This window comes from Sebastes fasciatus, chromosome 10 (assembly GCF_043250625.1).
Source record: "Sebastes fasciatus isolate fSebFas1 chromosome 10, fSebFas1.pri, whole genome shotgun sequence".
Classification (NCBI taxonomy): domain Eukaryota; kingdom Metazoa; phylum Chordata; class Actinopteri; order Perciformes; family Sebastidae; genus Sebastes; species Sebastes fasciatus.
Window position 1 is genome coordinate 3,160,986 of NC_133804.1, and position 23,022 is coordinate 3,184,007.

The 23,022-nt window shown below is 41.2% G+C and overlaps 1 protein-coding gene across 5 annotated transcripts in view; it reads right to left on the bottom strand.

The window, feature by feature from the left end:
* Positions 1-12,798, bottom strand: part of il1rapl2 (interleukin 1 receptor accessory protein-like 2) — a 566,284-nt gene extending 553,486 nt beyond the window's left edge. For 4 of the 5 annotated variants that reach the window (XM_074647727.1, XM_074647725.1, XM_074647726.1 and 1 more), the window contains exon 1: positions 11,085-12,797. The gene's annotated coding sequence lies outside the window, so the exon portion shown is untranslated. Of the gene's footprint in view, positions 1-11,084 lie in introns of all 5 variants that reach the window. The other variant, XM_074647724.1, reaches the window with a different exon arrangement.
* Between the last annotated feature and the right edge of the window lie 10,224 nt (positions 12,799-23,022).

Here is a 23,022-nt window from a genome sequence, read left to right on the forward strand (position 1 = left end):
CTGGTAAGGACAGTCTCACATAGCATGCATGTACAGTATCCACTTGTTTGCTTATGAACATTTAAAGGTCCCATATTATGCTCATTTTAAGGTTCATACTTGTATTTTGTGTTTCTACTAGAACATGTACTCTGTCTGAAACGCTCTGATTTAGTGCATTGCGACGGAACTGTGACGAAATTGTAGCAGAATTGTGTTGCTAGGCAACAGCTTGGGTCCATGTGTACTTCCTGTCAGCTGATGACATTCACATGTACACTGCAACCGGGAATAAACTGGGACACATTAAAAAAGTTTACGTTTAAATCTGTGTAAAGGGTCTAAATATTGTTTATTTGTGACATCACAAATGGACAGAAATCCTGACAGCTTGTTTCAAATGCAGAGTTTCTGAATACGGGCTGTGTGTATTTCCCTGTGGATTGAGCGTTTCGATACTTTCACAGTATTTATATAGGACTTAATCCTGCTTTATAATAAAAAACAAACATGAAAATCTCACTTTTTTATAATAAGGGACCTTTAATGTGATTTCTGTGTGTGTGTGTGTGTGTGTGTACGTGTATGTGTGTGTGTGTGAGCATGCTCTGTTGAGTCCAGATCAGCTGAGCTGTGATGTGTTCCTTACAGGCACAGGACTGGCCCTGCCCCCATCACTACTGATGTGTGCTTCTGTTTGATGGGGGCAGAATTCCCCCCTGTACGCTCCACCCCTGCACTCCCACCATCACCATCCACCCATAAACATACACACGGTCAACAAACATCGCATCAATTATTACAACTGATAAATTAGTGTGTTGTGTGATGCAATAGCTCTGTTTGACCCTAGAAGACCTCTTTCCATTTGCGCACAAGGAGAAACATTACAAATTCATGAAGTGATGTAGACGCACACATTCACACACGCGTTTCATTTCTGTATGAAGACAATCACATCATCCCAGTTCTTAAGATCTACAGTATGTCCTCAAGCTACTTCCTCTTTTAACACATGGAGTTTCTTGGAATCCCCCAATTTTTTTTTGCCTGGGTTGTAAAATTATGTAATTTAAATACCGTGAAATAAGCTTGCTGCTTGCTAAGGATTTGCACTTTTAAGGTTTAAGTATAAATTCTTTCACACACAAAAATGTAAAGCGTATACAGCACTGTGACAAGAGAATCTCCATTGTACAAGACTGCTGCTTGTTTAGACGGAGGGGTTTAAATCCCGGACAGATTTAGTTTGTTTAACAGAGGAGCAGGAGATAAAATACTTTGGTATTGCTCCGTTGCCAAGGTTTTCTTCAACTTTTCCTACCCAGGACACTGAAGAAAAATGTAGTCTCACTCTGGGATCCAGTCTCATTAAAGCATATTGCCTCTTTTATCAAGTGACGACACGCTAGAAGGAGGCCTGCGACCAGAATGTCTTACACAAGGACGGTTAATAGCTGCAATCCAGACGCTGTGACCGGCAAGATGAGTAATGCTGCGAGGGACACTGGTGTCTACTTTCAGGGAGAAGAAGCACTAAACTTTGTAGCTGTAGACCACTCTCTGAAAATCGGTGTTAATACTGGAGCCTGAAGGGTAGAGAGTGTGTTGTCCCGTCGGAGACAAGGTTGAAAGTAAATCACATCCATAACTACATCATGACAAAAAAACTTTAGTTAGTTAAGGTTAGGCTAGTTAATCCAAGTCAGCGCTCAAACGCACAAACACTTGGAGGTCGTCATGTGGAGTACGCCAACCTTCAACCGGATGATCTTTGTTCAAACCCTCACGTCAGCAGGCATTCGCCCTGCTGACTATGAGCAAGACACTGAATCACTGAATCCTTATCAGCTGCAGGGCTCTTATCGGAGCTGAGTCTGACCTCCATAGAGATGAGAACTGACCTACAGGCACCATAACAATTCCATAACAGGCATTGTAGTAATAATAGCGGTATTATTAGTAGAGGTTGAAGCACTGAAGCCCCATTGCCCAGTTTGGCCAGAAATGGTAACTGACTTACATTCACACGCATCTCTTTTGGAAAAGTGAAGTAAGGCACTTTTCAGTCTTCCAAATCCAGCAAATTTTTTTCCTAATACAACACATTATATTCAGACGATTTACTCTACCAACATTAACAAAGCAAAGTAAGCAGCAATGCAGAGCTTATTCTTTATCTTGCAAAAGTAAGATGTGAAGATTGATAGTACTGTATTAATCGTCTCATCTAAGTGGTAGAGGTAGAAGCATTGAAACCCCATTCTGCTTGTTTTGCAGTTTCAGCCAGAAAAAGTAACTGTCTAACATTCACACTTACCCTTTTTGGAAAAGTAAAGTAAGGGATTTTTTTTCACTTTTCAGTCTTACAAATCCCACCCAACGTTTTTTTCTATTTTAACACATTATATTCAGACTATTTTCTCTGCCAACATTAGCAAAGCCAAGCGAGCAGAAGCACAGAGCTTATTCTTCATCTTGCAAAAGTAAGATGAGAAGATCGATAGTATTGATCTTCACATCTAAGTAGTAGAGGTAGAAGCACTGAAACCCCATTCTGCATGTTTTGCAGTTCAACCACAAATGGTAACTGACTAACATTCACACGCATCTCTTTTGGAAAAGTAAAGTAAGGCACTTTTCACTTTTTAGCCTTCCACATCCCAACCAATTTTTTTCTATTTTAACACATTATGTTCAGACTATTTTCTCTACCAACATTAACAAAGCAAAGCGAGCACAGAACTTATCTTGCAAAAGTAAGATGAGAAGATTGAAGGTATTGATGTTCTCATCAAAGTAGTAGAGGTAGAAGCATTGAAACTCTGCATGTTTTGCAGTTTGGCCAGAAATGGTAGCTGACTAACATTCCCATGCATCTCTTTTGGAAAAAGTAAAGTAAGGCACTTTTCAGCCTTCCACATCCCACACAACTTTTTTTCTATAACAACAGATTCTATCCTGACTATTTTCTTTATCAACATTAACCAACCAAAGCGAGCAGCAGCACAGCACTTATTATCTTGCAAAAGTAAGATCAGAGGATTGATGGTATTGATCTTCTCATCTGACTCCTGGCAAGAGAACAAATAACCATATATCCCCAAATGATAAGCTATTCATTTAACTCCCACTACATGTTTTAAACAGATGTCCTGCTATATAACACCTAATGACAAACTGTTGTAGTAAACACAACTTAAAAATAAATAAATCAGGCTTGCCACTTCCAGTCAGTCTCGATAAAGTGTGCTCTCAGGTTTTCATATATTCAATATGCAATTAACCACTGGGCGTTATGTATTTCTGCCTCTTGCCAAAATGCCATTGAGCAAGTTCTTTCATATGACACAAAAATAAAGACTCTTTGATCATTTCAGCATGCATGACATTAAATTAGAGTTTCACAGAAGTGTAAGGATTACTACATTGTGTGGCATCACTTTGATCAAAATTGCTCTTTGAAATTTTGCAATACACAAGTCATAACAGCATCACACATGCCAGGCGGCGTGCGACTGATCAGAGGTTTCTATGTAAAACAGAAGTCGTGTAATCAGAGCCTCAGAGACCCACAGAGCTCCAAAGAAACTTGGTTTAAAGAAGCAGAAATAGCTGGTTTTCCACTGGCAGCAACATATTTTAGGTTTTTACAATCAATAGCATTTAAATTAATCATTATGGACATAGTCATATCGGTAAATGTCGCTGTCAATTCTGAAGAAAAACCTAACAATAAATGCAAAAATTGGGAAAGCTTACGTTCAAAGATCTGTCTTGGGAATGGCAACTTTGAAAACAACCGGAGCACAAGGTTTATTTAGTAGTTTGCTTTGTCAGTCATCTGTAACGCCGACCTGGTCTCACTCCCGGGGCGTCAAATACCGACACACAAAGCACCCTTTAGCGTCTGTACGACACAAACTCCATCGTAAAAACAGCCACTTCATTATTAGACAGTCTTAGCAATGCAAATAGTATAAAGAGCGAGAAGAAGAACACCCGGGACACACAGGGAACGTCAGGAGCGCGTGGCGGCTGTGTTACCTGCTGTTTTTTATTTCGGCATCGGTGTTAACAGGTTAGAGCGTCTCACACGCACGTCTCAGCAGTGCTTTCAGTGCTTTCCTGCTTTCATTTAGAAATAAAAGCCCTCAAGCATTTTTTCTGTGGACAAAATTCCTTAATTTTTTAACACAAGGCTTTTATGCTGAAATATGTGCCGGACAGTGTTGTGCAACATGCAGTGACTTGGAGAGCTCCATGAATGAATATAGTACGGAGTTTTAATTGTGGATTATTACTATTATTTACTTAGGCACTGTTCGCCCTCTACAAGAAAAAAAAGAAAAAAATGCTGGTGGACGCCCTTCCTCAATTTCTGCATTGAGGTAACAAATGAACAAATAAAGAAAGAAATACACTTTTTACCCTGTAACTCTCTTTTTTCACAATTTTGCATTTGCCCAGCCACACTTATTTGTTAATAAAAGTGTAAATTGTAGTGAAACTGACTAAACACTTTTAAGCCAACAATATCTGGGACCAATTGTTTATCTATATTAAAATAAATACAGTTATTTATGAAAATAAAAATCTTAAAGGTCCCATATCATGCTCATTTTCAGGTTCATACTTGTATTTTGTGTTTCTACTAGAACATGTTTACATGCTGTGATGTTCAAAAACCCTTTATTTTCCTCATACTGTCGGCCTGAATATGCCTGTATTTTACCTCTGTCTTAAACGCTCTGTTTTAGCGCATTTTGACAGAATTGCAACGGAATGCAACAGAATTGCGTCGCTAGGCAACAGCTTGGGTCCATGTGTACTTCCTGTCAGCTGATGACATTCACATACACTGCAACCAGGAATAAACTCGGACACATTTAGAATGTTTACGTTTAAAATTGTGTCAAGGGTCTAAATATTGTACATTTGTGACATCACGAATGGGCAGAAATCCTGACAGCTTGTTTCAAATGCAGAGTTTCTGAATACGGCTGTGTGTATTTCCCTGTGGATTGAGTGTTTTGATACTTTCACAGTATTTATATAGGACTTAAGCCTGCTTTATAATAAAAAAAAAACCATTAAAATGTCACTTTTTTATAATATGGGACCTTTAAGTTTTGTCTTAAAACCACTGTAATGTCTGATGTGTGTTGCGGTTTACGAGGCTAGGGTTCAGAATTTCGCAAAAGGCACCGAAAGGGGCTCTGGTCAAATTTCCATATAGTTTTGAGCAACACAAAAAAAAGTGAATGCTTCTTTGCTGCTCTTGAGGAAACGGTTTGTATTTGGTACTGAAGTTTCCATCTGACAGTTCCTCACAGATTCCCAGTAAGAACCCCGTAAACTAGACCAAAGCAAGAATAATTGGTGCAAACAGGCTGAATCTACGATACCTCATATCTACAGTAGTGCAGCTTCAATAGCATCCTCCCTCTATATGTCTCTCTCCCTCTTCCTCTCTCATCCATCCTGCTGTCCTCTCAGCCGGTCTTCCCCTCTCGTATATTTCCCAGCGCCTCTCCGCGCCTTGTCACCCCTTCCACAATTTATGGATCTCTCTCTCTCTCTCTCTTCTCTCCTGTCCTCGTGTCTCTAAATCTACCCTCCCTTCTTTATTCACTACATCTCCTCTCCTCCTATAACACTTTCCCTCTCTCCTCATCCTCCTTTTTTTCTCATCCCTAGCTTCCTACATCATTGACCTCCTCTTTCTTCTCATATTTTTTTGTCTTCTTTTCCTCTTTCCTTTAATTGGCAATCATTTTAAAAATCAATAAATAGCAGTTATTCAGCTTCACAAAAGTTCCACTGAGCTGATTTGTACATAGTACAGATATATGATCACACGGGCAAAGGGGTGGGGGGGGGGGGTTAGAAACATCTGAAGAACTTTTTTTAATTTGGTTCACTTCATTTCAGTGGCTTAGCAGGGATTCAGTATATCACAGGAGCACCGGGTGACAAAATGAATTAGTTTTACCACGGTGCAATTATAATAGAGAAAACAGCAGTAACTCCCTCCGCACTACATTCCTCCTCTCTCCTCTTCCCTCGTTTCTTTTTCATTCCCTCTGTCATCTGTCTATCTCCTGCTCTCTCTTCACCTGCCTGCTGTGAGTACGTCTCCTCTTGTTTCTCATCTCTTCTTTTTTTTTGTTTCTCCGTCTCCTTGTTCTGTCTTCTCTGGTGGTGGAAAGTAACTAATTACATTTAATCAAGTCGCCTACTGAACGTAACGGCCCAGTCGCACAGCTGCTTTGTAAAATAGTCACAACATTTTTTGGTGATGGTCAGCACAAAATCAGGTCGTATGTAATCCACATAATTGTGAACCGGGAAGTATAGAGAGAGGAGGTAAGGGTGGCAGGTGGGTCAAAGAACACAGACTTTCCCCAGGAGACCGGTGTTAGTGTCCCATGTGAAACCACAAGTAAAAGTTGTCACGTAACTTAAGTATGTACTTAAGTAACTTAAATATGTGTGTACTTAAGTATGTATGTACTTAAGTTACGGCACTTCCGGAGTTATTTTAACCCAAACCCCGATCTTGTCCTAAACCTAACTAAGTAGTTTGTTGCCTATAGCTTAACCAAGTCAATCTTTTTCTAAGCCTAACTAAGTAGTTTGTTGCCTAAGCCTAACCAAGTCGATCTTTTTCTAAGCCTAACTAAGTAGTTTGTTGCCTAAGCCTAATCAAGTCGATCTTTTTCTAAGCCTAACTAAGTAGTTTGTTGCCTAAGCCTAACCAAGTCGATCTTTTTCTAAGCCTAACTAAGTAGTTTGTTGCCTAAGCCTAACCAAGTCGATCTTTTCCTAAACCTTACTAAGTAGTTTGTTGCCTAAGCCTAACCAAGTCGATCTTTTCCTAAACCTAACTGAGAAGCTCTTTTTTGAAAAGACTGGAGTGGAAATTGACACGTGCGTCACGTGTTGATGAACATTTGCTTAAAGAGACAATAATCTGTTTTTTGAACATTACTATTAATCATTAATCTAGTAGAATCCCAAAATATAAGTATGAACCTGAAAATGTGCACGGTATGTCCCTTTAACATGAGTAAATGAATACTTCTTCTTCGACCACAAGCCCTCTCTCTTGCCTCCTCTCTTTCTCTCTATTTCCTCTCATCCTCTCTCATCCTTGCATGCCTGCTGTAAACTACCCCCCCCCCCCCCTTCCTTCCCCATCCTGGTAATAGATGGCCGGTGTTGGTCAGTGTGACGGAGTCATTCTGCTGCCAGTCCATCTACCTACTGGTCAGATCTATACGACAGCGGCTTCACACTATAAATCAACACCTGCAGCCTCCGATGGGTGCTCGCTCTCCCTCCGTTCTGACGATTGATGCGCACCTTGTTGCTAAACGGACGAGATAATTAAACCCCACGCATCCCTCCCCTGCATGTGTAGGTGTGTGTGTGTGTGTGTGAATGCCCTGCTGTTGCATGTTGCACGCACACTCGTACACGATTAGACGACACACATCCACTTTGTCTCCTCTCCTCTCCTCTCCTCTCCTCTCCTCTCCTCTCCTCTCCTCTCCTCTCCTCTCCTCTCCTCTCACACTATTACACTACAAACACACTTTCTGTTGTCGCCCTTGCATTCCTACACAATCTCTCTCTCTCTCTCTCTCTACACATACTCACAGAGAGAAAAGAGAGGGAGTGAAGGATGGAGGGAGGGAGGGAGAGAAAGCACCTGCTGGGCTGTAAAGCACTCAGACAAACGGCGTCTGTGTTTGGGAGGACTTGAACAAATGGGAAAATTATACAGTGGAACCAGAACGGCACCCTTTCACCCAAAGGTGCTTCACCCCCCAACCGGCTAGAAGGGAATTCTTGGAGCATATATACACTGCTTCTTTTTTTGTGTGTGTGTCTAAGTTTGTACATGTGCAGCCCGTTTTCATTCCCAGGGCGTCAAATACCAAGGCACAGTGCGATACGCACAACGCACATGTCACCCTTAAGCGTCTGTGGTCAGACACACCAGGCTTCCAAGTTACTACGATGTAGCGTCAATATTAGACGCTCAGAGAAAGCGGTCGAGGAGTGTGTTGACATAGTTTAAAGGCCCTGACACATCAAGCCGACCGTCGGCCGTCGGACAGTTTGGGGCCTTCGGTGAGCATCTGTCGGTTTAGTTTTTGTGGTGTGTCCCACACCATCGGCTCTAGTCTGCCCGTGTCCGAGGTTTATTGCCGATTCAGCATGTTGAATCGGTGGAGGAGCCCGTTCAGCTCCAACGAATCGGTGCACGAGCAGAGACACAGAAGTGAGGAAAACAAGCCAAAGAGTAAAGTCAAGAGGAAAAACACAGAAGGCTCTTCTCATTTTTCATCTTCATCTCATTTCGTTCCAACACAGGGATATTTCCATAACGTCATGAACATCTGGAATGAAACTAAGTGGTGAATGAGAGTGGTGTGAAAATGGTCTGCAAACACAGGGCTTTCATTCAGGAGACCGCTGTTTGTGTCTTGTGTGAAACCAACAATGTGTTTTTTGTCTTTGTGTTCACAACGTTAAGTTTCTCAAACACAGTAGTTTTAAGCCCAATGTTGTTTTTCCCTAAACCTAACTGAGTGGTCTCGTTGCCTTAACCTAAGCAAGTGGTTACTTTTAAAGGTCTCATATTGTAAAAAGTGAGATATTCATGTCTTTTATATTATAAAGCAGGTGTAAGTAAGTATTGAAGCGGAGAAATACACACAGCCCGTATTCAGAAATTGTGCGTTTGAAACAAGCCGTTAGGATTTCTTTCCATTTGTGATGTCACAAATCTACAATATTTAGACCATTACACGGTTTTAAGCGTAAACATTCTAAATTTGTCCCAGTTTATTTCCTGGTTGCAGTGTACGTTATTTACGTCAGCTGACAGGAAGTAAACATGGACCCAAACTGTTGCCAAGCAACGCATTTCTGTTGTAATTCTGTTGAAATGCACTAAAATGAAAGACCAAGGAGCTGGTGGTGGACTTCCGGCGGAGCACGAGGCCCCCAACTCCCATCACCATCCGAGGGGAGGAGGTGGAGGTGGTGGACACCTACAAGTTCCTGGGAGTACATATGAACAGTAGACTGGACTGGACTGATAACACCGAGGCCCTCTACAGGAAGGGACAGAGCAAACTGTTCTTCCTGAGGAGGCTCAGGTCTTTTAATGTATGCAATAGGCTGCTGCAGATGTTTTACCAGTCTGTAGTAGCCAGTGTTCTCTTTTTTGCTGTGGTATGTTGGGGGGGTAACATGAACACAAGGGATGCCAACAAACTGAACAGGCTGGTGAGGAGGGCTGGCTCTGTGGTTGGATCTGAGCTGGACGGTCTGGAGGTGGTGGCAGAGGGCAGGATGAGGAGGAAGCTGGACGCTATCCTGGATAACCCCTCCCACCCCCTCCATGATGAGCTAGTCAAGATGAGGAGCACCTTCAGCCACAGACTCATCCCTCCTCGGCACAACACAAAGCGCCTGGGTCAGTCCTTCATGCTGGTAGCCATCAGGCTCCACAAACAAGGCTGACCCCCATATGACAACTATTAGGACTTTTAAGAAATTTAAACATGCACTATCTGGCGCACTTTACACTCACTTTACACTATACATCCTATATACCACTTTATTGCTGACTGCACATATGTACATATTACATTTATTTATTTATTTATTTATTGTATATACTACATTTATTTATTTATTGACGGACTGTACACACTATGTTCACCCATTCACTCTGTATCTTTTATATCTCTATTATTGTCTTTAGAATTTTTGTATACCTTTACCTCTCCTGTGATTCACTCTGTTTGCTGATGTTGCTGCTTTGACACCTGAATTTCCCTCCGGGGATTAATAAAGGTCCATCTTATCTTATCTTATCTTATCTTAAAACAGAGCGTTTCAGACAGAGGGTAAATACAGGTATTTTCAGGCAGACAGTACAAGGAATATAAAGGTTTTTTTGAACATTACAGCATTTAAACATGTTCAAGTAGAAACACAAAATACAAGTATGAACCTGAAAATTAGCATGATATGGGACCTTTAATTCACAACATTAATCACGTGTTTTCTGTACCCGGTGCGTTAGAAAGTGATGTCGAGGTGTCCTGACAAAGAGTCAGTATGTGACGAGTTGGGATGAGAACGGGTTGTGCATACAGGCTTGACTCTTTGTAAACGGTATGTTTTTAATAATTACAGGGTTATGGTTATATATGGATGATGATCTCAGTTCTTGTGGATCCTGAACGGCCTCACAGGTCCTGGGGACCCCTGGAGCAGATTCTGTTTGGAGCTACTGTTCACATTTCCTGTTGGGAAGTCAATGAAACAACTACAAAGACGTGAAGCGGTGATTTGTGTTTCTTTCAGTCTGAGTGTCTTGCTCCTATGTACTGTAAAAGTGGTGGGGGGGCTAATTGGTCATAATAAGTCCATGTGTAAAGGAAAAAAAAAAAAGGATCATCACAAGCCAAATAAGAACCAACTTTGAAAAAACATATTTTCTGCATTTTGAGCTGATTTGTGATGTGTTTATCTTGCATTGCCTCTCCAGCTCCTAGCTCCATCTCCCCCCCCCAAAGGGAACGTCTTTCACCCACGATGCCCGGCTTTTAGCGCACTCGTGTTACTTCATACACACACATGCAGTCTGATGAATGAATAATGAGCAGCCTATAACGGCCTTAACGGGGAGTTCAAGGACCAAAACAGCATCCAATCAAAGTGTTTCTACCAGCTTTCTAATTCATAGACACACACATGCCATTACACAACACACACACACACACACACACACACACACACACACACACACACACCATCTCTCTATCTCTCTCTCTCTCTCTCTCTCTCTCTCTCTCTCTCTCACTCACTCGTGCGTAAAAACGCTCTCTCCACTCGGTCTCTCACCTCTCACACAACACCCACGGACCAGGCGCGCTCTCTCTCTCTCTCTCTCTCTCTCTCTCTCTCTCTCTCTCTCTCTAACACATATAGGCACACACACACTACACGCACATACAAACAGCCCATGAAGTAAAGTCATCACACATGCGTAAAACCGGAGCGTGTCCTCTTACCTGGTGTGTTTCTGGAGTAACTAATCCTGAATCCAAGCAGCGCCTTGATGACAGAATGTTGACCAGACGAACACGTGAAATAATCCCACCTCTATCTCTCTCTTTGCGTGTCTTCTTCAGCCACTTTCTCAGATAGATAAATGAAAGGATAGAGGTCGTTTTTTTTCTCCTCCTCTCTGCCAAAAAAAATAGAGATTTACAGCCTAAAACAGGAAAGTCTTGCTGGCTGCAAAAAGAATAGATTCCCTCTTCTTCTTCTCTCTCTGCTTTCTTCTCCAAGATGTTTGAAGGCTCCAATTAACCGCAGTTAAGCATCCTCTCCTTTCTCTCCTCCGCCTTCTGTCTATCCTTTATTCCGGGGCCGGGGTGTAAGACAGAGACGAGTAGGTAGACCTCTGCGTTCAGTCTGTCTCTGTCTCTGTCTCTGTCCGGGCACTGGTGTGGAAGAGGCGCTCTACTTTGCGCAGCCAAAAATAACTTCCAATCTCCAAACTGGAATCCTGCGAAGCACTGGCACTGTAATAAATCCTTATTAAATTCTTATAATGAATTTACTGGGAAGCTGTTGTGGCAATTATACTCCTTCTGTATACTTGTGGTACCTTGTAATAAGTGTGAGTAATGAGCTATTTAACATTCATGTAATAATTCTAAAGGGACATAAACATTTGTTAGAATATATCACTTTTATTGACTTCAAGCGTTAAACTGGGGGGAAATGGGGAGAGAAGTCCACCTTCATGATGAGATAATCAATCAATAGAGTAAGACTTTGCAGTTTAGTGTCGTCAATATATTGATCAATCAGTTAATCAATCCAGAGGTGCTGTTGGAGAAGGCTCTCTTGCAGCTGCAGTGCAGGTTCCCCTCTTTCCGTCTTAAATCCCCCACAAGTCCAAGTTTACCGGCTGATAACCGGCCAATCAATCAGCTGATCAAATACAGCAATCAGTCCATATCCAGACAGGAGTCGATGATATCAAATCAAAGGTTTCAAGTCAATGTTTCTCCAATGTTCTTCTCTTTGTGTCCTAATCCATCCGAAAAGACATTTTTGGGAACAAGAGACCGCGCGTGTTCTCCATCTCTCTCCTCTTGTCCTTCTTTACTTTTCTCTCTCTCTCTCTCTCTCCAGTAAAACCGCTCCTTCCAGGGTCAGCTTCTCTTCCCTGGATGCGATCCCGAGCTGCCTATACTCTGCCAAAATGACAACACAAGTCCACTTGAAATGACTTTTTTTGGAAATCCTTCTCGCAGCGCTGGAGCAGCGGCGGCAGGAGGAAGAAGAGCGCGAAGCCTTGAGCTGCTTCTTTTGGGTTCTCCTCCAAGAGGGAGAGAGAGAGAGGGATAAGAGAGGGGGTGGATATCCTCGCTCTCAGCTACAGAATAGACACAACGATGGAGATAGAGAGAGAGAGAGAAGAAGAATATGTGGAGGAAGGAAGGAGTCCGCTCCTGTGATTAAAGCAGAGAAAGAGAAACCCCACTGTTGGCTCGGTGGCCGAAATAACTGGAAAGAAATGTGGAGATGCGCCTCCTTCCTTCTAGAAATAAAAAGCTCTCTTTGACTCGTTTCCCTCAGATACTTCACCACCTGCCCGGGGAAGGACAGATAAGAGACACAATCTGCCACATCTAGCCGAGGCTTTTATCCAAAGTGCCTTAAGAGAGTCCACAAGAGAGTCCACAAGAGAGCACAGAGCAGCCAGAGAGAGAGAGAGAGAGAGAGAGAGAGAGAGAGAGAGAGAGAGAGAGAGAGAGAGAGAGAGAGAGAGAGAGAGAGAGAGAGAGAGAGGAGCCCGCTGTGTGCAAAAAAAAGAAAAGAATTAAAGAAATATCCTTCCTCCGTACGTGTTGATATTGAAACCCGTGTGTGTTTGCAGATGCCAGATAGTTTGGTGTCCTAGATAAAGCAGGAATGCTTGTGTTGTTGGAGATAAGACACCAAACAGGGCTGAACGGGACAGGGACAGACAGCCTGCTGCTTCACTCAGCTGCGTGAAGGGCGCTGTTCCTTCAGCACCAACAGGCGCGCACGCACGCACGCAGACACACACAGAGTGGGGAGAGCTGTCTCTCCTTCTTTTGTTCATCAAGTTCTATTTTGACATTTGTGCGTGCGTGCGTGCGTGCGTGCGTGTGTATGTGTGAGGGAGAGAAGGGGACAGAAAAAAGGTTTTAGCCATTTTTTCCCTCATGTATCTTTTACATTGTTGATTTTTATTGACAGGAGTAAATGAAAAGTTGCAGAGGGGTTAAGAGAGAGAAGAGAGGTTAAAGAAGAAAAATAATAATAGAGGAGATAAGTAACAGAGAGTGTGTGTAAGACAGAGGGAGAGAGAGAGAGAGAGAGAGAGAGAGAGAGAGAGAGAGAGAGAGAGAGAGAGGGAGAGGGAGAGAGAGTAAAGTGTGCAAGTGTTGCTGTTGGATTTTTTTGGTGTTTCAGGATGTTGAAAAGTGCCGCTTTGTTGCCCCCTTTTGGCGATAGAAAGAAATTATCTGGGGGATGAATGAGAAGAAGGGAGATCAGGAGGTATAAGGATGAAGGGAGGGAGGGAGGAGATAGGGAGGTCACTAAAAATCATAGATAGATAGATAGATGACCGGATAGATGGATAAATGGATGGATTGATGGATGGATGGATGGATGGATGGATGGATGGATGGATGGATGGATGGATTGACTGATGGATGGATGGATAGATTCATAGATGGATGATAGATGGATGGTTGGATTGCCTAAACAGACAGTGCATGTTTTTTTTGATAAATATATATTGTAATTTGCTTAATTAATTGTGTATATGTGACCTGCTCCATCATTATGAGTCACATTGACCCCGAAACACATTTTGAGTTATCTGTCTGACTGTAAAGAGGAAAGTCTCAGCTTTATGGCAATACCAAGATTATCTTTCTACGACAAATATTCGATGAGATATGCTCTTTCAAAGTTCGACTGTCATGAAACATTACTTTTGAGAAAAAGGGCATTAAAGATCAGAAGTCATTTTCAGCCATTTTTTGCATTGATTAAAACACATTTATTGAGACTCAAGTCTAAATGAACACAATATTTCTTGGTCAAAAGTGACAACCAACATTTCATAATTTAGCCTACACATACTTTCATACATACATGTGCACATAGTCACGAGCACGTGATGTGCACGTGGCCACGTGCACGCGTATGACCACAAGCAGTACAGTAGTTAGGGCTAGAAGTCCATGTAGAAAAGAATCCAAAATGTATGGAATAAAATTGATAAAACATAAAAAAAATATACTGTACATATGATATAATATATAGTATATATGTTTATTTCAATATAATAATAATTATATGAAGAATACACAATTAAAAATATTAAATATGGAGCCATGTGCACACAGGTACATGCACAAACTTACAAGTCCATATCCAAACAATAAAAAACCATACTAGAAAATGGATAACATATTAACAAATATTATGTACATATTATGTATGTACAATATTATATAATATTATATATAATAGAAATATAGACATAATAGAGAGACTATGAAATGTGTTGCCTGTACTCATTCTGCTGGCTTCTCCTGGAGCTCACTGTATCCTTTGACAGGGTCATATGGGAGCTGATCTTCTCAAGGAGATCCAGATGTTTCTCATCTACAAAATGACATAAAGGGAAAAGCATAAAGTGAAAAATCAAGTCATCTCAAAGATTTTAGGCTGGCTAAATCATGTTGAATCATTGTTAAATGAGGCCTGATCATTATCATATATAAATAAAGCCCTATATTAATTAACATAGCCTATTCACCATGTGATGTCAGATTAATATACAACATATTATTTTACTATATGTTAAGCTATTTCTTTTGCTATTTAAAATGATATCCTCCAAGAGAGACACACCTGAGACAGACAGACACCTATAGACTACACACACTGACACACACATTAGTAGCTGCTATTAATGCTTCTTAGCCTGCTCTAGAGATTTTAAAAGTCTTTAAAACAAACAGATAAAATAAGGATAGTGTAGTTTAACTATAAGAACTTACCATCAGTCATTTCTTTCATCTGGTCGGGTCTTCTCTCCATCTCCTCCGGAGTAGAGAGCGGCGCTGTTTTACAGTTTGCAGCTACACTGGTACTCCCGGCCGGGCGATCTCAGTCTCTTTAACACTGTCCTGATTTAATAACTTTAATCAGAGACATTTCGTGCCATCATCGGCTCAGCCATGAGTGGAATATCTTCCTCCTCGCCTTCCTCCAACTCTCTTTCTCCGTCCTGATCAGCGGATTGAGAGCTAGCCTAGCCTCTAGCGTTAGCAGGGCGTCCGACCCGACTCAGCGCACCCGGTGCGGTGAAATAATCTGAATTTAAGTCGGTCCAGTTGTCGTCAGATGTAGCACCTCTAACAGGAATTTAATTTAAAAGTCGAGCAATGTTTTCCTCACGTGAATTCATCTTGTCAAGCCAGTTATCTCCTCTGTCAATCAACTCTATTGAGCCGAGTCAATACAGCAGACTTCCGGTAAAAACTTTACGACAACGTTATGTTTAAGAGCTTCAAAACTAGACTTATCATTTGAATTTTACATTGATTCTTACTTTGTATTAAAGCTGAGACTTTATTTATTCAGAAACGCATAAAAAAAAAAAAAACTCAAAACACACTTTTTCATAAAAAAACGTGTTTTTACAAGAATGCGCTGCCGCGACATCCGACTCATTTTGATAGAGCGGGTCACATATGTGTGTATATATATATATATATGTTTTTGTTTTTATTTTGTTCTTTTTTTAAATTATTATTATTGAATTGATGCTTTGGCAATATTGTTCACCTAACAGTCATGCCAATAAAGCATATTGAATTGAATTGAATTGAAAATTGATAGATGGATGGTTGATAGATGGATGGATAGATTGATAGATGGATGGACGATAGATAGATGTATGGATAGATGGATGGATAGATTGATAGATGGATGGATGATAAATGGATGGATAGATGGACGGACAGATTGTGTTGCATTGATATGGCAAGGAGCTTTTTCTGAGTGTTGCAGAAATAGAAACAACCTGACATCACTATGATTAAGGTTTGCTTGGGTTTAGGCACTTAAACTGCTTGGTTAAGGTTTGGGCTAAAATAAATACTTTTTCAAGGTTAAGGAAAGATTGTGGTTCGGGTTCAAATTATTTCTTTAAGGGGCGGGTTCATTTTCATTTTCATTTTCCGTTTGTTTTTTTCAAATAGAAAAGTCCACTCAGCCATTAGCAAAAAGCAAAGCTGTAGGCATTGGTGGCTTTGAAGACAGCGATATAGAAGCTTCAGTTCCCCGTCTGACGGCAAGATAAAGCGGTGAATATATTCTAAATATAGCGTACATTTAAACTGATATTAACATTTTTTAGGTGGCTAAAATACGTTTTCCTGCTGCTCCAGTCCACAGCCGCTTTACCTTGCCGTCAGCCCTTTTCCCATGAGGAACTGAAGCCGTTATAGCACGTATAGAATGTTGGCACTAGTTGAGTCAAAGTTTGCTGTGCTAAGTTTAGAAATAACTGAAAAGTTTTGTTTGTTTTCTTTTTTGAAAGTGGGTTGTATGTATACTCCTGTGTTCTAAGAGGTAAAATTACTGTTTTTGTGAATGGAGTCTGGTGGCTTTGAGTGATATAACAGCTTCAGTTGACCTGTCAGACATCTTTATGAACAACTCAGTCATAAAGGATCTGCCTCACTAACCCCTTCGTGCAGAGGGGCACCACACACAGATGGTATTTGGCGACCAGGACCTGGCGTTAAGGTGAAATTGCATGTCTGACCAAAAAGGTAAGACATTCAAAAAACATGAGGCTACGTATATATATATAGAACTCTACATCCAGGCCTCATTAAAAATCTGCATTTGAGCAGTCTTGCAAACAGTACAGCTGTAGCTCTAGGAAGAAGTATAATGAGTATTCATTAGTGCATGGGTCCAGCATACCATAAAATAAAGTCATACTGAAAAAGAATGAGATGCATGAAATGAATTATGCACATCGGGGACTGTACTGTATTTCGCAGAAGCTAAAATGTGCCAAAGTTTGCAAAGTCGGAGGTTGCACGGGGGGGGGGGGGGGAACAGACAGTAAGTACTGTGCATTAAATATTAACAGACAATAAGACGGACAATCCGGTCGCACGGCGAGGAAGATGTGTGTGGGGTGTCTTGTTAAAGCTGGTTATCTTGAATGATTGTGTGAAGAGCCTGTTGGTGTGGACGGCTGATTTTTAGGTGTCATTGACCATCTCCAAATGGAGAGGTTTGGAACAGATGGTTATCTGGACGTCTAGGGTCACTGGCAAATCCTTCTGCCCTCTTCCTGACCCTGGTGTCATGCCGTTCTTAGATGGAGGGCAGCAGACAGCCAATGAGCCACTCAGCAGTGCGGAAAATATGCTGGACCTTATCCCCGGAAGAGGAGACCGTCTATCTAAACTTGACGGGAGGTGTAAACATGCTTATTAGTAGTATTAGTGATGTCTACGATTGGACAAAGAGACATAGCTCATAGTTGTTTAAAAAAAAGAAAAACATAGTTTTACCCTAAATAATTCATTCAGTCATTATCTACTTACGTATGTCATCTGAGACTTCTTCAGAAAATAAATGACCCTTGGTTGAGTATCAGATTTCAATAAACAGGTCCTGCTGCCAACGTATTTTGTAGCCAGTCAACCACAACTACAATTACATTTAGCAGGCGCTGTTGTCCAGAGCGACGTACAAATCAAGCAAGGATCTAGATAGGACAGAACAACGTGAGTAAGTGCCAACAACAGCTTCAAGGCCGATCAGACACAGGTGCCGACGGCAGTGCACAGAGGCGATGCACAGGGTGGATAGAGCACATTTTTTTTCGCTGGACCGCAGAGGGCCAGCCCTACAAAAGCAAAAGTCTGTCACTGAGTGACTGAGTGAGTGACTGATTGAGTGATGAAGTTACAGGATTGGTCGGCCGACTGTTGGAGTTTCCTCATTGGTCGTTGGTCTTTCAAAATGAAAAGGCGGAGAACAGTTCTGTGTTTAAGTTTTCTGGGGAGCGCGTCAGCGGTTCAAAGTATCATTACATAGTGCTGTTGTGCTATTGTTTATGTTCGTTTAAGTTACGTTATGTTGTGCTTCGTATTATGTTACTGTGCATTCACACCAAGCCTAAAGCAAATTTTCGCCTCGCTTTCCTCCAGAAATAACCACTGTTGTGTCTGGGTTCATAACAAACAGACTGTGCTGTGATTTAATTTCAATAAACGGATCAAAATGATGCCGAAATAACGAAATTATGATGTTGATTTGTAAAAAGACCGAATTCATGCTATTTCAGGTCTGTCCGCAAGACAACAAGCAAACAACTTTTAAAATGCTTGTTTTCTGAACGGAGTTCGGATCGATCAGTAACAGGATATGCTAACATTGTAGCTGCTCCATTAACACTCCATCTAGGAATAAATACGGCAGCAACAACGTCAGTGATGACACAAACATTCGCGAAGTATGTAGGCTATATATAGTTACACACCACTGATATAACGAATGCTTTTGATACACATACTTTAATAAAAAACTGAAATGCTTTTAACCTTGCATACTGTATGTCATGCTGATACCTTTTCACCTTGTATAAAATGTATAATATACTGACTAGTAAATGTCACCATTTACTAATACTGAATGTCATTTGCTTCATTATAAGTTGTCTTTCAATCAAACATTAAGATATAAGTGGAAAAAAAACTGTTCACAAAACATTATAGACATGACCACTGACTATTTGTTAAACAATTAAGCCACAAATTCACATACTGACCATATACGGTCCAGCCATATACTCGGTTTGGACCGAGTCTTGTTTTTCTTTGTCATCATCATCATTAACAATATCAACAGCGTCATCAATATCATCATCATCATCATCATGAATATCCTAATCAACATCAACAACATCCTCAATATCCTCATCATCAATATCATCGTCAGTAACATCATCAATAGCATCAATGTCATTAGGTGTGTGGAGGTGTTCATAAAAGAGCTGGGTCTTTAGCTTTTTCTTAAAGGTAGAAAGGGACTCTGCGGGTCTAATGGAGGTTGATAACTCATTCCAACACCGGGAGACTACAGAGGACAAGAGCCTTTGTCTTGTGAAGCGTACAGTAGCAAATTAAATAAGTAAAGGGGTTGTTCTGTTACACCATCCACTAGATGAGGCTGCAGGCGCCAAACGTTGTGCAAGGTGACACAGTTCATCAGTTTTGGGTAAAAAATGCGGGTCCTCTTGACTACAAGTCAGAAAATGTTTCCGATAATAGAAATGAAAAGGAGAAAATGGGAAGAAAGTACAAAGTGAACTGCTTATTATGCACCAGTAACAACAGAATGCCTGTGCCGAAGAGCATTTTCTAAAATCTGGTTTTCATACAGAGTTTTTTTGCCAGCTCATTTTAAAGGTGCTCTATGCCACTGGTTCCCAACCTGGGGGGTCCCAAATACCACTAGGGGTCGCGAAAGCTTCACAGGGGTCGCGAGGCCTTCTTGATTTTAAGGGGTGTAAGAAAACTTTTTTTATGGAATATTTGAATATACAGCTGGCCTATATCTCAGCATTTAATTCATGTTTGTCAAGAAAACTCAATTAAATTGTTATTTTTAAAGTTATAATTCTTATTTCAGACATAAACAGGATCAGGACATGGTGAAGACCTGAATACAAGTTATATTCAAAGAGCCTTCCCTCTTTGCTGAACAGACTCATCCTGCATTAGAAACGTACACAGTTAAAACAACCAAAGAAAACACTGAATTTGTCAAAAAAACGAAGCCTTTATTAAGTATGTAAAATAGTGAAGCCAATGTGGCTTAGACCTGCATTCTTTCTAACAACCAGCAGAGGGCGACTCTTCTGGCTGCAAAAAGAAGTCTGATTGAACAGAGGTCTGTGAGAAAATGAGCCAATTCCTCACTTGATTTATTACCTCAGTGAACATTGTAAACATGAGTTTATAGTCTGAATCGCTAGTTTCAAGTCTTTTCAATACAGCATGATGTTCATTTAGTAAATAATGGTCCCATTTAGAGTCAAACAGACCATAAAGCAGGGGATGCTTTAGGACGGGGCTACCTTGTAATTGACAGGTCACTATCACAGTTGTCCGTGTCCGTGTCAACTCATGAAAGTTAATTCTAACCTTTTTAGTCGCCTAAAAATGTCTTATTCAGCTTTTGGTTGTACTTAGCTCCACCCACTTCTGGTTGCAAAATAACTAAGATGGTGACAGCCTAACTCGAGACTTCAAAACAGCAGTCCATAAACCAATGGGTGATGTCACAGTGACTACATCCGCATACAGTCTATGGACTGGACCAAAGTGGTGGACCAAGTATTGGACAAATTGAAATTTTGTCGATGATGACGGTGTATGGAAAGTTTGATTTCATCCTGAAGAGAACATGAATGTTTGCACCAAATGTCATGGCAATGTTAGGGGATCCCCAAAGTCATTAGGACTCATTAGAGCCATTTTGAAACTTCCAAGTCCCACTGACTTCATTTGGCTGTGAGTGTGCTTAATAACTGCTGTAGCAAACACGTCATGTATTAGGTAGCAGTACTACGATTGAGACAAAGTGGTGAGAAGTTGAAGACAGACTTTTCACTTTGAGGTAAAGCAGTCTCACTGGGTTGTCTCTCGTCCCATTTAAGGTTGTTGCTGAAGGTTTTCCTCTGGAATTGGTTTCCAGGGGAAGATGAGCAGGCCTGTGGCTTCACATAGAATTCAGGCCTGAGTTTTGAGTGCTCATCATTTGGGCTCCTTGACAAGTGTTGGCAGGTACCTGAGAGACTCCCATTCTATAGTGATGATGGAGTCACTGCACTCTCTGACTGTGTCTTGCGTCTACTTTTCAACTCAAGGTTAAATATGTCTATCTGCCTTCAATGGTAGTATGTTGGGGAAAAAAAACTGGGCCTCGGCTGTGGCTCAGGGGTTAGATGGGTCGTGCTTTAATCACAAGGTTGGCAGTTCAATCCCTGGCTCCTCATGTCTGCAAGTGTCCTTGAGCAAAACCATAGAATGGCTCTTTTGATAGTAAAGGTTGCTGACCCGTTTTAGTCGTTACTGCAAAAACTCAGTGAGTCAGCGACTTACCGTATGCCGGTTTAGTTTACATGGAAGTTAGCCTGCTACAACGGTTGCAATGACAGTACACATAAAAATGGCTGCTGCTCTGACTCTGCTACATTGATTTGAATGGGAATGTCCGTTCTACTCCTATTCTATTTCTATAAGCAAGACGCTGAACCCCAAGTTGCTCCCTAGGCGCTTTATAGTAGCTCACTGCTCCTAAATGCTTAGGATGGGTTAAATGCCTTAAATGCGTTATCAGTTGCTATAAGCCCCATAGATGTGGGTCAATAGAGGCCTACTACACCCAACCCACTACTAGATTTTATTATCTATTCACATGGTAGATGGTAGACAGAAGGTATAAAAGAACACAACGGCAACTTCTAGCAACCGTAGTAATTATGACAGGAGCAGAAGCTGAAGTCAGGTGCTGTAGTTTGTTACAACATCTCACTTTCAAGTTTCACTTTCACTTTTACAACGTAGTAGGCATAGTATGCACCTACTGACCCACATCTATAGTGCTTATAGCGATTGATAACGCCTATTTAACGGCCTGATACCAGTCGAATCGGGGACAAATGCAGAGGTCAAATTTTGTTTATGTATACTATGTATGTATGATGAGTTTAATTTTAAATTTGTTTTTTGAACAGCCATGAAGGGCCCTGGGAGAATGAGGGGATTGAACCTTTAATGGTGGAGAATAAGCTCCTCTGTATTTTGTATTCTCTTCAGTGTCGTGAGCAGAATTCATTCCTCCAGCTGCCCTCGATGAAGACTGTTTGGTTTTCATTTTTATTATCTGTCCTGATAGTAGGCATGGCATGCCATTTGCTTTTGCCTGAGGGGGGGATGTACACAGCAGCAAAATGATTGAAGCAAACTCCCTGAGTGAGCAAAATGGCTTGCAGAGAAAAAAGCAGCATTTCCAGCATGAAAGAGAGCCAAGATGTGATTCAACAGGCGCAACTGAGCACCACTTGTTTTTGATATTAAAACATACATCCCCTCCCTTTTGTTTTTTGTTGCTGATTTGTGTATCACAGTCCGCCTGAATCAGCGTATACTCCTGCAGCGCTGCTGTGCCACCAGAATTGAGGGAGAACCAATTTTCCTGGAAATAAACTGCTGAAGTAAAGTCATTGTTAGTCCTGGTCAGCAATTTATACATTTTGTTGCTTTGGGTGTGAACACCAGAGAGCGTACTGTAGGAAGGGCAGCATGGAAACTTTTGTGTCCTCCAGCAGCGATGTGCTCCGGTATGTTTTCTCCTTCCTTCTCAGGGCTGTAATTATACAGGTCTGGGGGAAAGGAATCCACATCTCATCAGCAGCTGTTGGTTAAAATGTCCAAGGGGTGAGCTCAGAAGAGTGGATAAAAGCCAGCAGGCAGACTGTCAACCAAATCCACTTGGTGGAGGAAACATAATTCACAAGAAACAAATGTGAACAAAACTGCCCCAGTGCCAAACAGAGGACAGTGTAGTCTGTATCAGTTAATGGACGGAAGTGATTAGATTTAATATTCTTTTGAGAAAAAGAGGGATTACTTGTGGTTTTTTTTAACTAGGTTTAACTTTATCATTCCCAGAATACAACCAGCATTCTGCCCACTGTTTAAAGCTAGGGTAAGTAATGTATTTTATGGGGCTGTCAATCAATTCAAATATTTAACCACATGATTGTCCATGATTAATCAGGATTATTTTTTATTTTTTTGTCTGTTCAAGATGTACCTTAAAGGGAATTTTGGCAAGTATTTA